The sequence below is a fragment of the Hylobates moloch genome, unplaced genomic scaffold, assembly GCF_009828535.3.
Source record: "Hylobates moloch isolate HMO894 unplaced genomic scaffold, HMol_V3 SCAFFOLD_7, whole genome shotgun sequence".
In the NCBI taxonomy this organism is placed as follows: domain Eukaryota; kingdom Metazoa; phylum Chordata; class Mammalia; order Primates; family Hylobatidae; genus Hylobates; species Hylobates moloch.
In genome coordinates this window covers 60,003,083-60,019,136 of record NW_026652282.1, presented here as the reverse complement: position 1 = coordinate 60,019,136, position 16,054 = coordinate 60,003,083, and the positions used below count along the sequence as shown (strand labels likewise).

General features: G+C 40.6%; 1 non-coding gene across 1 annotated transcript; it reads left to right on the top strand.

Annotated features, from left to right (window-relative positions):
* Positions 1–9,688: 9,688 nt before the first annotated feature.
* On the top strand, positions 9,689–9,852 carry LOC116812394 (U1 spliceosomal RNA). Its single transcript, XR_004370692.1, has one exon. It is a non-coding gene; the product is annotated as a U1 spliceosomal RNA (small nuclear RNA).
* Positions 9,853–16,054: the final 6,202 nt, after the last annotated feature.

Below are 16,054 nucleotides of genomic sequence, written 5' to 3'. Positions count from 1 at the left end.
AACCCGGGAGGCAGAGCTTGCAGTGAGCCGAGATCGTGCCACTGCACTCCAGCCTGGGTGACAGAGCAAGACTCCATCTCAAAAAAGAAAAGAAAAATGGGCTTACTCATGATGGGCCAAGTGATAATCATACTCCCAAAGCAGCCTGTATCCCACCTGGATACTACTTAAGTGGACATCAGGCTTACCCTCTTCTGCCACTAAGTTAGCCTGGAGAATCTGGATGATTGATAGAGAATTGAGGTATTTAGGACTAGTACCTCTCCATGTTTGCATGGGGAAGAAGCCCAGAAACCTTCAAGATGAGGTGAGCACAAACTCCTTGGGAGAATTCCCAGAAGAGATAACTGACTCCCTCTTTTTGCGTACTATGCTGGCTACAATTCACACAGCAGAAATAATACAACTAGAAAAGGGGGTGCAGAATTTTTCTCCAGACCTGGAAGAAGTCACAAATGGAACAATTTCTACTCTGGATGCCCCCCAAAAACTACTCTAAATCTGTTAGCTAGAGTTCTCACGGACAATTGCATAGCCCTTGGTTTCTTATTAGCTATCCAAAGGAGACCTCGTGTTAGAGTAAATACATCTCGCTGCACCTATGTAAATATTACAGGGCAAGTAGAACAGTTTATGGTAAATTAAAAGAAAATAAACTCATCTGGATCTCTAAGGCAGACCCAGCTGGATTCTGGGACATGCTTTCATTGCCTAGGCTTTATAACCTAGACACCCTTGGCTTGGAGATCTGCAGCAAGGGCTAATAATCATTTCATTTCTGTTAACTGCCTGTGTTGCACTTTGTCAACATATCATGTCTAGCATCTAAAATGCTACTGTGTAGTTTTGAGAGATCTCCTTGATACTGATTTCTATTTTTATTGTACTGTGGTCCAAGGGTACGCTTGGTATGATTTAAATTTTTTTGAATTTATTGAGACTTGCTTTATGACTGAGCATGTGGTTGATCTTAGAATATATTCTGTGTGCACATGAGAAGAATGTATGTTCTGTGGTTGTTGGGTGGAGTGTTACGTAGATGTCTATTAGGTCCAAATGGTCAAGTGTCAAGTTTAAGTCCAGGGTTTCTTGGTTAGTGTTCTGCCTCAGTGATCTGTCTAATGCTGTCAATGGGGTGTTGAACACTCCCACTACTATTGTGTGGTTGTCTAAGTGTTCTGATAGGCCAAGAAGAACTCATTTTATGCATCTGGGCTCTCCAATGTTGGGTGCATATATATTTAAGATAGCTAGGGCTTCCTGTTGGATTGTTATTGTTTGTAATGTCCCTCGTTGTCCTTCTTAATTTCTATTGGTTTAAAGTCTGTTTTATCTGGCATAAGAAGAGGGACTCATGTTCTTTTCTGTTTTCCATTTGTATGGTAGATCTTCCTCCACCCTTTTACTTTGAGCCTGTGGGTGTTGTTGCATGTGAGATGGGTCTCTTGAAGACAACAGATGATTGGGTCTTGTCCTTTTGTCCAGCCTGCCACTCTGTGCCTTTTCAGTGGGGTGTTTAGCCCATTTACATTCAAGGTTAGTATTTATATACGGGATTTTGATCCTGTCATCATGATGTCTGGTGGTTGTTATGGGGACTTGACTGCGTAGTTGCTTCATACTGCCTGTGTGCTATGTGCTTAAGGGTGCTTTTGTGGTAGCAGGTGTCATTATTTTGATTCCATGTTTAGCACTCCCTTAAGAACCTCTTGTAATGCTGGCCTAGTAGAAATGTATTCCCTCAGCATTTGCTTGTCTGAGAAGGATTTTATTTCTCCTTCACTTACGAAGCTTTGCTTGGCAGCATGTGAAATTCTTGGCTGGAACTTCTTTTCAGTAAGGACACTGAAATTAGACCCCCAGTCTTTTCTGGCTTGTAAGGTTTCTGCTGATAGGACTGCTGCTAGCCTGATGGGGTGACCTCTGTAACTACACTATAAAGCCACAGGAACCAAAACAGCTTGATACTGATAAAAAAAAAAAAATAGACACTTAGACCAATGGAACAGAATGGAAAACTCAGAAATAGAGCTGTACACCTACAACCATCTGATCCTTGACAAGGCTGGCAAACACATGCAATGAGGAAAGGCCTCGACTCCCTATTCAATAAATGATGGTGGGATAACTGGCTAGCCACTTGCAGAAAATTGAATCTGGACCCCCCCACTTTTCACCACATACAAAAATTAACTCGGCCGTGCACAGTGGCTCACGCTTGTAATCCCAGCACTTTGGGAGGCCGAGGCGGGCGGATCACGACGTCTGGAGATCCAGACCACGGTGAAACCCCGTCTCTACTAAAAATACAAAAAATTAGCTGGGCGTGGTGGCGGGCGCCGGTAGTCCCAGCTACTGGGAGAGGCTGAAGCAGAAGAATGGCGTGAACCCGGGAGGCGGAGCTTGCAGTGAGCCGAGATCGCGCCACTGCACTCCAGCCTGGGCAACAGAGCGAGACTGCCTCAAAAAAAAAAAAAATTAACTCAAGGTGGATCAAAGATTCAAATGTAACACCTCAAACCATAAGAATCCTGGAAGACAACTTAGGAAACACTCTTCTAGACATCAGCCTTGGCAAAGAATTTTTGACTAAGTCTCCAAATTTAATTGCAACAAAAACAAAAATTGACACGCAAGACCGAATTAAAGAGCTTCTACACAGCAAAAGAAGCTATCACCAGAGTAAACAGACAGCCTACAGAATGAGAGAAGATATTAGCAAACAATGCATGTGACAACGGCCTAATATCCAGAATCTATAGGGAACTTAAACAAATCAACAAGTAAAACACAAATAGCCCCATTAAAAAAAAAGAAAAAACAGGTAAAGGGCATGAACAGACACTTCTCAAAGGAAGACGTATAAGCGGCCAACAAACGTGAAAGCATGCTCAGCATCACTAATCATCTGAGAAATGCAAACCAAAACCACCATGAGACATCATCTCACACCAGTCAGAATGGCTATTATTAAAATATCCAAAAACGATAGATGCTGGCGAGGCTGCAGTGAAAAAGGAACGCCTATACACTGTTGGTAACTGCTGCTTCTTTACCACTTACAGCCCTAGGCATCATTTATTCTTCCCTCATTCTAGATAAGATTTATTAAGATACCCAATCATAGCATTGCTTCTGCTCCTTAAAAGCATCTAATGCAAAGTTTGCCCAAATCCTGTAAGTCCTTTCTAATGCCCTCCTGCTGAGTTGCTCCGCAGTTTCCCGTGGGGTGCATTCTCCCTTAATACAACAAGCAATAAACCCAACTTTGTTCAACTACAGGCGTGCTCCTGGTGATTGTTGGGTCATGAGCACTGACATATTATAAAGATCTGCTTAAGGCCGGGTGCGGTGGCTCATGCTTGTAATCCCAGCACTTTGGGAGGCCAAGGCAGGCGGATCACGAGGTCAGGAGATCGAGACCACGGTGAAACCCCGTCTCTACTAAAAATACAAAAAATTAGCAGGGCGTGGTGGCGGGCGCCTGTAGTCCTAGCTACTCGGAGAGGTTGAGGCAGGAGAATGGCGTGAACCCGGGAGGCGGAGCTTGCGGTGAGCCGAGATTGCGCCACTGCACTCCAGCCTGGGCGACAGAGCGAGACTCCGTCTCAAAAAAAAAAAAAAAAAAAAAGATCTGCTTAATCGCCTCCACCCTACCCCATCCCACAGACCGTGACCTTTGTTAGAACAGGGCCTGGGGCTTATTTATTTTTTGTCCCCAGTTCCAGTGGTGAATGGATGTATCATGGATGGCTCCATGGATGGAAGGATGGACGGATGAATAAGAAGAAAAGGGGGAGAAAGGGGAACAGTGAGAAAATGAGGAGGGAGAGAGAAAAGAAGAGGGGAGGGAGGGAGAGGAGAAGTAACTCAGGTTGTCCTGCTCTATTCCTTGGCCCGTGCACATGCTCACTTATCTTTACACACTGTCTTATTTCCTATGGGATCCATAGTCACCAGATGTCTGTTAAGGTGACATTTTATTTTGAAGGCAGTCTAGACGCCTATTACTCCAATTTCCTGCCATTGCCCTGTTTTCTTCCTACTCTTCCTCCCTTGTTTGTCTCATCCACGCTCATGGGTTCGCTTACTACTTTTCAGCAGAAGCCTTCCAAGTCTCTTCCTCCAACGCCAGCCTCTTCCCAAAATTGTGGTCCTACATTTCTAGTTGTACCACATGGCGGTGCTCAAGAAGAGAGAAACTTGGATATGTTTTTCTGTTACGTGTTCTGGAAGCTCTAACCACATTCCCCCTTCTGTCTTCTGCATCTTACTACAGTTCTTTGGTTATATTCTATTTAGGCTCTCGGTAGCTGTCTTGAGTCAAACTTCAGAGGAGGAAGGGCTTTTCTAAGAGGGTGAGGGAGTCATAATCTGAAAGTAACAACAATAATGATAATACTTCTGTGGAGGTTCTCCTCTGGGAGGATCAATGCTGGACACTTTAAATGTTACCTCATTGTTTTCTTTTTTTGAGACAAGGTCTTGCTCTGTCACCCAGCCTGGAGTGAAGTGGCATGATCATAGCTCATTGCAGCCTCAAACTCCTGCGCTCAAGCCATCCTCGTGTCTCAGCCTCCTGGGTAGGTGGGACTATGGGCACGCGTCACCACGCCCAGCTATTTTTCATTTTTAGTAGAGACGGGGTCTTGCTGTGTTCCGCAGGATGGTCTTGAACTCCTGTACTCAAATGATCCTCGTGCCTCAGCTTCCCAAAGTGCTGGGATTACAAGCCTGAGCCACCACGCCCAGCCCTGTTACATCATTTAAGCCCGATCCTCACAACAATCATAGTAGAAAGGGCTTATTATCTTTATTTATAAATAAGAAAACAGGCTTAGAAAGGTGAATTCACTTGCCCAAGGTCACACAGCTAGTAAGTGGAAGAAACACCAGGATTCGAACTGGAAGCTGAGCTGCTACTGTAGAGCTGGAGCTCTTAACTGCTGTGTTGTATTAATCCAGGAAATGAAGACAATGAGGTCTCTGCCCCCAGGTCTATATGGTGTTTGGGGTATGACAATAAGAGAATCATCTAGTGAAAAATGCTGTGGGGCAATGGTGTCTCTAGGTGAACTAGGTAAAAATAAGGAATGATACCTAGTTTCTCTTGTATTGCTACAATTAAGAAAAGGAGCTGGAGTGAACACTGAAAACAAAGTGGGAGGATATAGGGGAGATTTATTCAAAGTATGAAACAAAAAGCCAGAGTGCATTCAAGAAAAGAGTTGGGCAGAGTCAGACATGGAGAGGAAACAAGAAAATAATAGCCAGAAGTTCCTGCATTCGGGGCAGTATTGAGATTGACAGAGAAATGAGGCTTGGTGGCATCTGCTGGTCTAAAGTTACCAAACAGAGGAGACTCTGATTAAAATTGGTCTGTGCTGGTACACCAATGTTCTGGAAGGTGCTGGCAGCCTACTGATTAGAGGCAGGTGGAAGTAGCAGTGGCCAAGGCTCAGGGTTCAGGAGTAAGCGTCAGTGAAAAATTGTGATAGTGCCCTCTGCAAAAGAAGCAGACAGTTCCTAGGGCAGTATTTCACAGACACGGAGCCACAAACTCTATCTTGTGTTCCTATTGCCATACTGTTCCTGATGTATCTTAGGAAGGTACCATATACATAGATCATTCTGATTTGGAGGATGTCTGGAATCAAGAACAAGAGCATTTGCCAGAGTGCTCCAGTTAAATGTTTGCAAGAACCAATTTGTCATTCCACGAAGGGAACAAGGAAGATGTAACCTCAAGAGGATTAGAAAGGCATAGGCCGGGCGCGGTGGCTCACGCTTGTAATCCCAGCACTTTGGGAGGGCGAGGCGGGCGGATCACGAGGTCAGGAGAATGAGATCACGGTGAAACCCTGTCTCTACTAAAAATACAAAAAATTAGCCAGGGGTGGTGGCGGGCGCCTGTAGTCCCAGCTACTCGGAGAGGCTGAGGCAGGAGAATGGCGTGAACCCGGGAGGCGGAGCTTGCAGTGAGCCGAGATCGCGCCACTGCACTCCAGCCTGGGCAACAGAGCGAGACTCTGTCTCAAAAAAAAAAAAAAAAAAAAAAAAAAAAAGAGGATTAGAAAGGCTTTTTACCTGGTTGGGGAGAAGGTATAGAATACTTATGAGAAAATAAATCAAATCGGAAGACAGACCTCGGAGGGGAAGTGTCTGGCTGGATGTGGGAAGGGAGAGCAGAATATGAGCACATTTTCTGGGACATGTGATAGCTGAAGAGAGGAGCTTCTTAGGCATTATTGTCCGCTGCAGCATGTGGATACAGAGATGGAGAAGGAAGCTGTTTTTCATTAAATGAGATACATGAAACAAGAGAAAATAGGCCCTAACCTCCATCCCCAAATGTGTAAGGCCAGTACTGGTGGCCCCAGACAAAGCTGTTACTATCCCTTGGAGGTCTTTGCTTCTTGCACAAGAGACCTTGTCAGCACCCTTACTGGCAGGGCAGCAACATTGGCACTATGCTCCCATATTTGTTCCAAAGAATTGGGTACCACCTCAAAACTGGGAGGCTAAGGGGCTCTGGGGAACAAACAGGATAATGGCAATTTGTGACAACACAATATTTATACATACTTTCTCTTTCCTTCCTCCTATCTGCCACCCCTACTTCCTTGCCCTTAGCTTAGAGGGAGGGACTTGTTTGTGTATTAGAGGCTGATTGGCTGCTGTGGGGGAGATATGGAATGGCAGGCTTCTCATCATCTTGCATCCTGATTGTATTTCCAATCATCCTAGCACATGATGATTTACCGTTTAAATTCAATCTCTGAAGTCAAATTTCAGTTTACCACTTACTATCTGTGTGTGTCCTTGAGCAAGTTACTTAAACTCTCTGTACCTCAGTTTCTTTATCTGTAAATGAGAATAATAATATCAGCACTCTCTTCATTGGATTAATATATTAAATAAACTAGCATGCTTAACACAGGCCTGCTCATCAACAGCTCATCCTACAACAGAAGGAACAGAAGGGATTAACCCAGTGTCTAACTACAGACTATGTTCTGTATAAAAAGTGTTTAATAAAAGTTAGCTAATATGATGATGATCTAGAGAAATAGACACCTGATACATTGCTAGTTAAAGCCTCTCATAGTACTGATCAACATAAGCATGTAAGGAAACTGTCCCGGATAAGAAAGAGCCATGCAAAAGAATTAGAGGGAACAGTACCTGGTACTTTCACAAGACTAGGAATACTGCGTATTCTCAACTACCAGACTGGAAAGTCTCTCAATTCTCTGAGCAATATACAAGGTGCTGAAAAGAGATTTACCTAACTAGTGGAGAGTAATGGGCCCTAGACTAAACACAGCTTTGGTCTCATCTAACGAAGCTTAAAAGCAAGACCCCAAAGTATGAAATGACAAGCAACTTAACTGCATCCCAGAACAAAGCTCAGGAAAAATTATGAGAATACAAAAATACTTGGCATTCAACAAGCTAAAACTCATCATGTCTTGGCATCCAGTTAAAACCTAGCAAACAAACAAAGAACCAAGAAAACGTGACAATAACAAGGAGAAAAATCAATCAACTGAAAGTGACCCAGAATTCACACAGATGCTTAAACTAGAAGAGAAGAATATTAAAAGTTATAATAACTGTAGTTCATAAGCTCAAGAGTCAAGTCGACATGGAAGATACAGAAAAAATGTAAATCAAACTTCTGGAGATGAGCACTACTATATCTTTTCTTTTCTTTTTTTTTTTTTTGAGACGGAGTCTTGCTCTGTCACCCAGGCTGGAGTGCAGTGGCGCAATCTCAGCTCACTGCAAGCTCCGCCTCCCGGATTCACGCCATTCTCCTGCCTCAGCCTCTCCGAGTAGCTGGGACTACAGGCGCCCGCCACCACACCCAGCTAATTTTTTTTTTTTTTGTATTTTTAGTAGAGACGGGGTTTCACCGTGGTCTCGATCTCCTGACCTCGTGATCTGCCCGCCTCGGCCTCCCAAAGTGCTGGGATTACAAGCGTGAGCCACCGCGCCCGGCCGATGAACACTACTAAATCTATGATGGAAAATGCACTGGATGGGATTAACAGTATATGAGACATTGCAGGAAAAAAAGATTAGTGAACTTAAAGACATGGGAATATAAGCTGTACAAAGAAAAAAATGTAAGAAAAATGAACAGAGCAACAGAGAACTATAGGACAATGTCACGCAGCCAAATATATGTGCAATTGTTGGCCCTGAAAGAGAGAAAATAAAGGAGGGAGGGACAGAAAAAGTATATTTGAATAAATAGCCGCTGAAATCTACCCATAATTGCTAATAATTTAAGCCCACACATCCAAGAAGCTGAACACACACCAGGCACAAGAAACGTAGAGAAAGCTACACTAAGGCGCATCACAGTAACATTTTACAAAACCAGTGAAAAAGAAAAAAATCTGAAGAGCAGTCAGGAAAGACAGAGGGGCCACACGTTGCATACAAAGGGACTGAAATGAGGATGATAGCAGATTTCTCATCAGAAAAAAATGCAAGTGAGAAGACACTGGAGCAACATTTTTGAAGTACTAAATGAAAAATACTGCTAACCTAGAATGCTATGCCCAGTGAAAATGTCTTTCAAAAATGAAGGCCAAAAAGAAGGAAAGGGGAGCAAATTCATGAGGCCAATAGAAAACATAACACAAGATGGTAAATTTAAACCTAACCATATCAATAATGACATTGAATATAAATGGTGCCAACATGCCAATTAAGAGACAAAAACTACCAGACTGGATACAAAAGCAAGACTCAACTATATATTGCCTATAAGAAACCCACTTTAAATATAAAGACACATCATAGCTTAAACATAAAGGTGGGGGCAGTATACCAAGCTAATCACAATAAAGACGTAGTTGTTATATTAATATCAGACACAGTAGACTTCAGAACAAAGAATATTACCATTGATAAAGAGCATCATGTCATAATGACAACTCATTGAATTTATGATGAGTAGGTAACAAAATTCTGTGTTTGTGCACCTAAAAGCAGAGCTTCAAGATGCATGAAGCAAAAATGAATAGACCTACACAGAGAAATAGCTGCATCAACAATTCTAGGCAAAGATTTCAATACCCCTCAATATACTGTTGGTAAAACAAGGAGACAGAAAGTCAATGACAATATAGAAGACTCAAGCATCACTATTACCAACTTGACCTAATTGTCACATGTAGAACCGTCCACCCCACAACAGAAGATTATGCATTATTTTCAAGTGTACATGGAACATTTACTGAGAGAGACTGTATACTGTGCCATAAAACAAGTCTCAATGCATTTTAGACAATTCCAGTAACACAAAGTGTGTTCTTCAACCACATACAATAAAATTAAGTTAGAAATTAACAAGAGAGATATTCAGAAAATCTACAAATATTTAGGAACCAAATAATGTGCTTTCAATTATCCTATGAATCAAATAAGAAATCATAATGAAAATTAGAAAGTGTTTCGAACTGACTGAAAAGGAAAACACAACATATCAAAATTTGTGAGAGGCTGGTAAAAAAAAAAAAGAGTTGGGAAATTTCATAGCAGTAAAAACACCTCTATGAAGAAAGGTCTCAAATCAATGAGCTCAGAAAACATGTTAATAAATGAGAAAAAGGAAAACAAATTAAATTAAACAGAACAAAGGTAATGGTAAGTGTCAGAGTAGAAATAATACATCCTCACCTGTCAGGGGAGATACCATGAGCACAAAGGTGGTTTTCCTAGATTGAGGCTCATCTATTGCACCCTGGGTGTGCTGACACCCGATATTTCCCCAAACAGGGGAGACTCAACTGCATAAATTGTGTACATGGGGGACTGAGTTTGCACTTTCCCTGATAAAATAAAAAAAAAAAGAAGTCAACGTGATACAAAGCAGAAAAACAATAAAGAAAATCAATGAACCCCAAATCTGGTTCTTTCAGAAGAGCAATAAAGTTTATAAACCTCTAGCCAGATAGATCAAGAAAAAAAAAAAAAAACGACTGAAGATACAAACTACCAATACTAGGAAAAAAGAGAGATGACATCCCTACAGATCCTATGTTTATTAAAATGGAGAAATTTGAACAACTTTATGTCAACAGATTCAATAACTGAGATGAAATGGAACAATTCTTTAAAGGCACAAACTACCAAGGCTCATCCCAGAGGGAGATCATCTGAATAACCCTTTATCTAGTAAAGAAATTTAATTGGCAATGAAACACTTTCTTAACAAAGAAAGAAAACCTCAATCATAGATGGTTTCAAGGATGAATCCATATACGAAACCATATGGAATTATATAGAAGTATGTAAACAGGATCACATACTTCTCAAATCATTCTATGAAGCCAGAATTACAGAAAAGAATGAATTTGGGCCTCTACTTCATCCTGTATACAAAAATATTACCCAAAATCAGTCAATGACTTAAATACAAATGCTAATAGCAAAAAACTCTTTGAAGAAAACATAGCGGTAAACTTTTATGCCCTTGGATTAGGCAATGGCTTCTTAGATATGACATCAAAATCATGAGCAACAAAAGAAAAATAGATGAATCAGATTTCATCAAAATTGAAAATGCTCATGCATAAAGAACAGTATAAAGTAAAAAAAGAAAACATTGTATAGAATGATAGAAAATAGTTGCAAATTACGTATCTGACAATGGTTTACTATTCAGAATATATAAAGAATTCCTATAGCTCAACACAAAAAAGAAGAACAACCTAATTAATTTTTTAAATGAGCAAATGACTTAAGAGACATTTCTCCCACTAAGCCCATGAGATGATGCTCAATATCATTAGTCATCAGAGAAATGCAAATGGAAACTACAATGATATACCACCATTAACACTTTACATACACATCTGTAATTTAAAAAAAAACTTTTCTTGAAGCAAATAAGAAGCATTGGTAAGGATGTAAAGAAGTTGAAATTTTTGCACATTGCTGATGGGAATGTAAAATGGTGCACCTCTGTGGAAAAGCTTGCGGTCCCTCAAAGAGCTCTTTCCATAATGTATACAAAGATCAAAACATCACATTGTACCACATAAACATACACGGCTATTATATCAATTAGAAATAAATTTTAAGAGTTAAGCATAGGATGCCTTATGACCCAGCAATTCCACTCCTAGGGAAATATACCCAAAATAATTGAAAATAGAATCTGAGACAGTCAGTTTCATGCTAATGTTCATTGCAACATTATTCACTATAGCCAAGAGGTAGAAACAACCAAAGGATCCATCAGCAGTTTAATGGACAAATGAAATACAGCATGTGTATGCAATGGAATATTATTCAGCTGTGGAAAGAAATGAAGTTCTGATATGTGCTACAACATGGATGAACCTGAGAAACATACTAAGTGAAATAAGCCAGACACAAAAGGAAAAATATTGTATGGTTCCACTTATATGAAATACCTAGAATAGGAAAATTCATAGAGACATCAAGTAGATTAGAGGTTATCAGGGGCTAAAGGGAGGAGGGAATGGGGAGTTATTGACCAATGGGTACAGAGTTTCCATTTAAAGTTTGGAAGTGGTGGTGATGGTGTCACAATGTTGCCAATGTAATTAATGCCACTGAATTGTACACTTAAAAAGGGTTAAGACTGCAAATTCTATGCTACATATATTTTACTATAATAACATTTTCCAAGGCCTGATGCAGTAACTCATGCCTGTAATCCCATGTACTTGGGATGCTGAGGCGGGAGGATCACTTGAGGCCAGGAGTTTGAGACCAGCCTGGACAACATAGAAAAACGCTGTCTCTACAAAATTTTTTAGAAATTAAAAATTTTCCGGCCGGGCGCGGTGGCTCACGCTTGTAATTCCAGCACTTTGGGAGGCCGAGGCGGGCGGATCACGAGGTCAGGAGATGGAGACCACGGTGAAACCCCGTCTCTACTAAAAATACAAAAAATTAGCCGGGCGTGGTGGCGGGCGCCTGTAGTCCCAGCTACTCGGAGAGGCTGAGGCAGGAGAATGGCCTGAACCCAGGAGGCAGAGCTTGCAGTGAGCCGAGATCGCGCCACTGCACTCCAGCCTGGGTGACAGAGCGAGACTCCGTCTCAAAAAAAAAAAAAAAAAAAAAAAAAGAAATTAAAAATTTTCCAAAAAGGAAACAGAAAAAAAATCCAGGACTACAGGAGGAACAATCCATGCCCCGCACCTCCCTTACTGCTATCTTTTAGAACATCACAAACTAAACCCAGGACGGCACTGGGAAACCCTAAGCCACAATTCGTAAATAAAACTTGGCAGCAATCTTCTTTAAGTACCATCATGACAGCTGCCTCTGAGGCAGCTGCTACATTTCCTGTCTCCCACCTCTGCTTCTTGGGTTACAACTTTACCCTCACAACCTTTCTTTCCCACTCTGCCAGCATACTGAATATTTCTCACAATAACTTCCTTCCAATCCACCCATCCCGGTGAAAATCTTCAGCCTACATTTATGTTCCTATCTTACTGACCAATCTATGTCTAGAACACGACTCTCAACATTGTGCTGCTTTAGGTCATACCTCCAGCTTGACAACACTGTTTGAATAGTGAGTCTGAAATATGGGAATTGACTCGGACAAACACACTTAATATTAAGCCTATAGTTTGCCTTTATTTGGTTCTGTGTGATCATAGGCAATATACCACTCTGAGCTCAGCATCCTCATCAATAAGATAGCAATAGCATTGTCTTCCTCCAAGAGTTATTTTTTAGGATTAAATAAGACTAACATATGGAACATATCTAGTACATAATAGAATCTAAGTAAAGTTTAGTTACCTTCCCCTTCTTTATAACATGTTATTACCAGAAACTGGTATGTTGAGGTAGGGGTTGCCTGCATTTCTAGCATTTTGAGGATGACAGCAGGCAGACAACCTTACCTTCGGACATGCTAATATTCATGCCTCTGCCAAGCACCAATCCTGGGATGAAGGGAGGATGGGTTGGTCTTATTATGGCAACCTTCTGTTCTTCTGCACTAAAGGCCATTGCTATTTAGAAAAAAAATCCTCCCTTGAATAATTTTGTAAATTAACTACTTTACAGTTTCAAAGCAAACAATTACATCTTTTGAGTAAAGCTGAGTTTTAATATATCTTATATATTGAGCTGGCTTAGAGTAAGACACAGCTCTAAAATAGAGGACCACAATATCAAGGAAGTGGAATTACCCTTCTTCCAGGCAAGGAGTCATTTATTCATAAATGTATCCATTCAACGTGTATGATATGCCACTATGAGCCATCCCTGGGGATACAGAGATGGAAAAACCATGGTTCCTGCCCTTAAGGAGCCCACAGTCTAGTAAGGGAGACAGAGAAGTAATTAGACAATTACAATACAGTGCACTAGGTGTTGTGAGTGAGAGGAATTTTAGGAACAGGTTGGTAGGAGGCAACACCTGAGTTGTCTTGAAGTTCATGTATGAGATATAAAAACTCACCCCATTGCTATTATTATTTTTTCTAGGTTTGCATATACATATGTAAATTCATAGAAAAACATCTGGAAGGATCACACCAAACTAGACATTTAAAGTCAACAAGTATTTCCTAAATCCCTACCATGTACCAGGTACTTTTTCTAGGCACTTGTGACATATCACTGAACGCAACAGACCAAGATCCCTGCTCTTGTTGGTTGAGGATTATATTTTAGCAGAGGGAGATACACAGTAAAAAATAACTCACATAAGTAAAATATATATTGTATGTTGTAAGGTGATAGGTGCTATGAAAGAAAAAAGAAAAAGTTTAGTAGAGATAGAGAATACTTGGGGAAAGGTAGTCAGGCTGTGGTATTAAATACGGTGATCATGGTTGACCTCCTTGAGATGGTGGAAGTTGAGTAGAGACTGGAAGTAGGTGAGGAAACTAGCCAAATGAATATCTGGGGACATAGTGTTCCAGGAAGGGAAAATAATTAAAGAAAGACCCTAAAGCAGACATGCGGTTGACATATTGGAGAAACAGCAAGGTCGTTAATGCTGGAGTCAAGTGAATGAAGGATAGAACAGGAGGTGAGGTTACAGAGCTAAGAGGAAAAGTATGCTGATGAAGAATGCAATTTCATTTACAATAACCATGAAAAAAACAAATACCTAGGAATACATCGAATGAAGGAGGTGAAAGGTCTGTACAAAGAGAACTAAAAAACACTGATAAAAGAAATCATAGACAATGCAAACAAATGGAAAAACTGTTTGGAGGAATCAATATCATTAAAACGGCCACACCACCCAAAGCAATCTACAGATTCAACACAATTCCTATCAAGTTACCAATGTCATTCTCCACAGAATTAGAAAAAAACCTACTCTACAATATATATGGAACCAGAGAAAGAGCCAGAATAGCCAAACTGATTCTGAAATGCTGGAGGCATCATATTACCAGACTTCAAACTATCCTACAAGGCTACAGTAACCAAAACAGCATGGCATTGGTACAAAAATGGACACATAGAACAATAGAACAGAATACAGAACCCCGAAACAAAGCCACACACCTACACCCAACTGATCTTTGACAAAGTTGACAAAAATAAACCATGGGGAAAGGACACCCGATTCAAATAGTGGTGCTGGGATAGCTAGCTAGCTACATGCAGAAGAATAAACCTGGACCCCTACCTCTCACTATTACAAAAATTAAGTCAAGACGGATTTAACATTTAAATGTAAGACCTCAAACTATAAAAATCTTAGAAGAAAACCTAGGAAAATTCTTCTGGACATTGGCCTAGGTAAAGAACTCATGACTAAGACCTCAAAAGCAAATGCAACAAAAACAAAAATTGACAAGTGGAACCTAATTAAGTCAAAGAGCCTCTGCGTAACAAATAAACCATCAACAGAATAAACAGACAACCTGCAGAATGGGAGAAAATATTTGCAAACTGTGCATCTGACAAAGGACTAATATCCAGAATCTATAAGGAACTTAAACAAAGCAGTGAGAAAAAAACAGTCCCATTACAGTGTGGGCAAAGGACATGAACAGACACTTTTCAAAAAGGCAAACAAGTGGCCAAAAAAAATATGAAAAAAATGCTCAACGTCACTAATCATCAGAGAAATGCAAACCAAAACCACAATGAGATGACATCTCGCACAAGTCAGAATGGATCTTATTAAAAAGACTAAAAATAACAGATGCTGGCAAGGCTGGGGAGAAAAGGAAATGCTCATAGATTGTTGGTGGGAATTTAAGTTAGTTCAGCCACTGTGAAAAGCAGTTTGGAGATTCCTCAAAGAACTAAGAGTAGAACTACCGTTAGACCCAGCAATCCCATTCCTGGACATCTACCCAAAGCAAAAGAAGAAATCATTATATGAAAAGACATCTACACTTGTATGCTCATCGCAGCACTATTGACAATAGCAAAGTCATGGAATCAAACTAGGTGCCCATCAATGGTGGATTAGATAAAGAAAATGTGATACATATACATCATGGAATACTATGCGGCCATAAAAGGAAAGAGATTATGTCCTTTGCAGCAACATGAATGCCTCCGAAGGCCATTATCCTAAGTGAATTAACGCAACAACAGAAAATCAAATACTGCATGTTCTCACTTATAAGTGGGAGCTAAACAATGGGTATACATGTACACAAAGACGAAAACAATAGACACTGGGGACTCCAAAAAGGGGGTAGGGAGGAAGTGGGGCAAGGGTTGAAAAACTACCAATTGTGCAATATGTTCACAATATGAGTGATGGGTTCAAGAGAAACCCAAACCTCAGCATTATGCAATATATCCATGTAACAAACGTGCACATGTACCCCTTGAACCTAAAATAAAAGTTGGAAAGAAAAAAAAATTTAAAGATATATAATAATTGTGTGCTTTGTCTATGGGTGAGGGGTCATGCAGGATTTTGATAAGAGAAATGCTGTATTAGCTAATGTTTTAATATAATATGACGTCGTATTTTATCGCTCTGACTGCTGTGTTGAAGACAGGCTTTGGGGAAAGAAACAAGCACGGAATCAGGAAAACCACTTAAGAGGCTTTT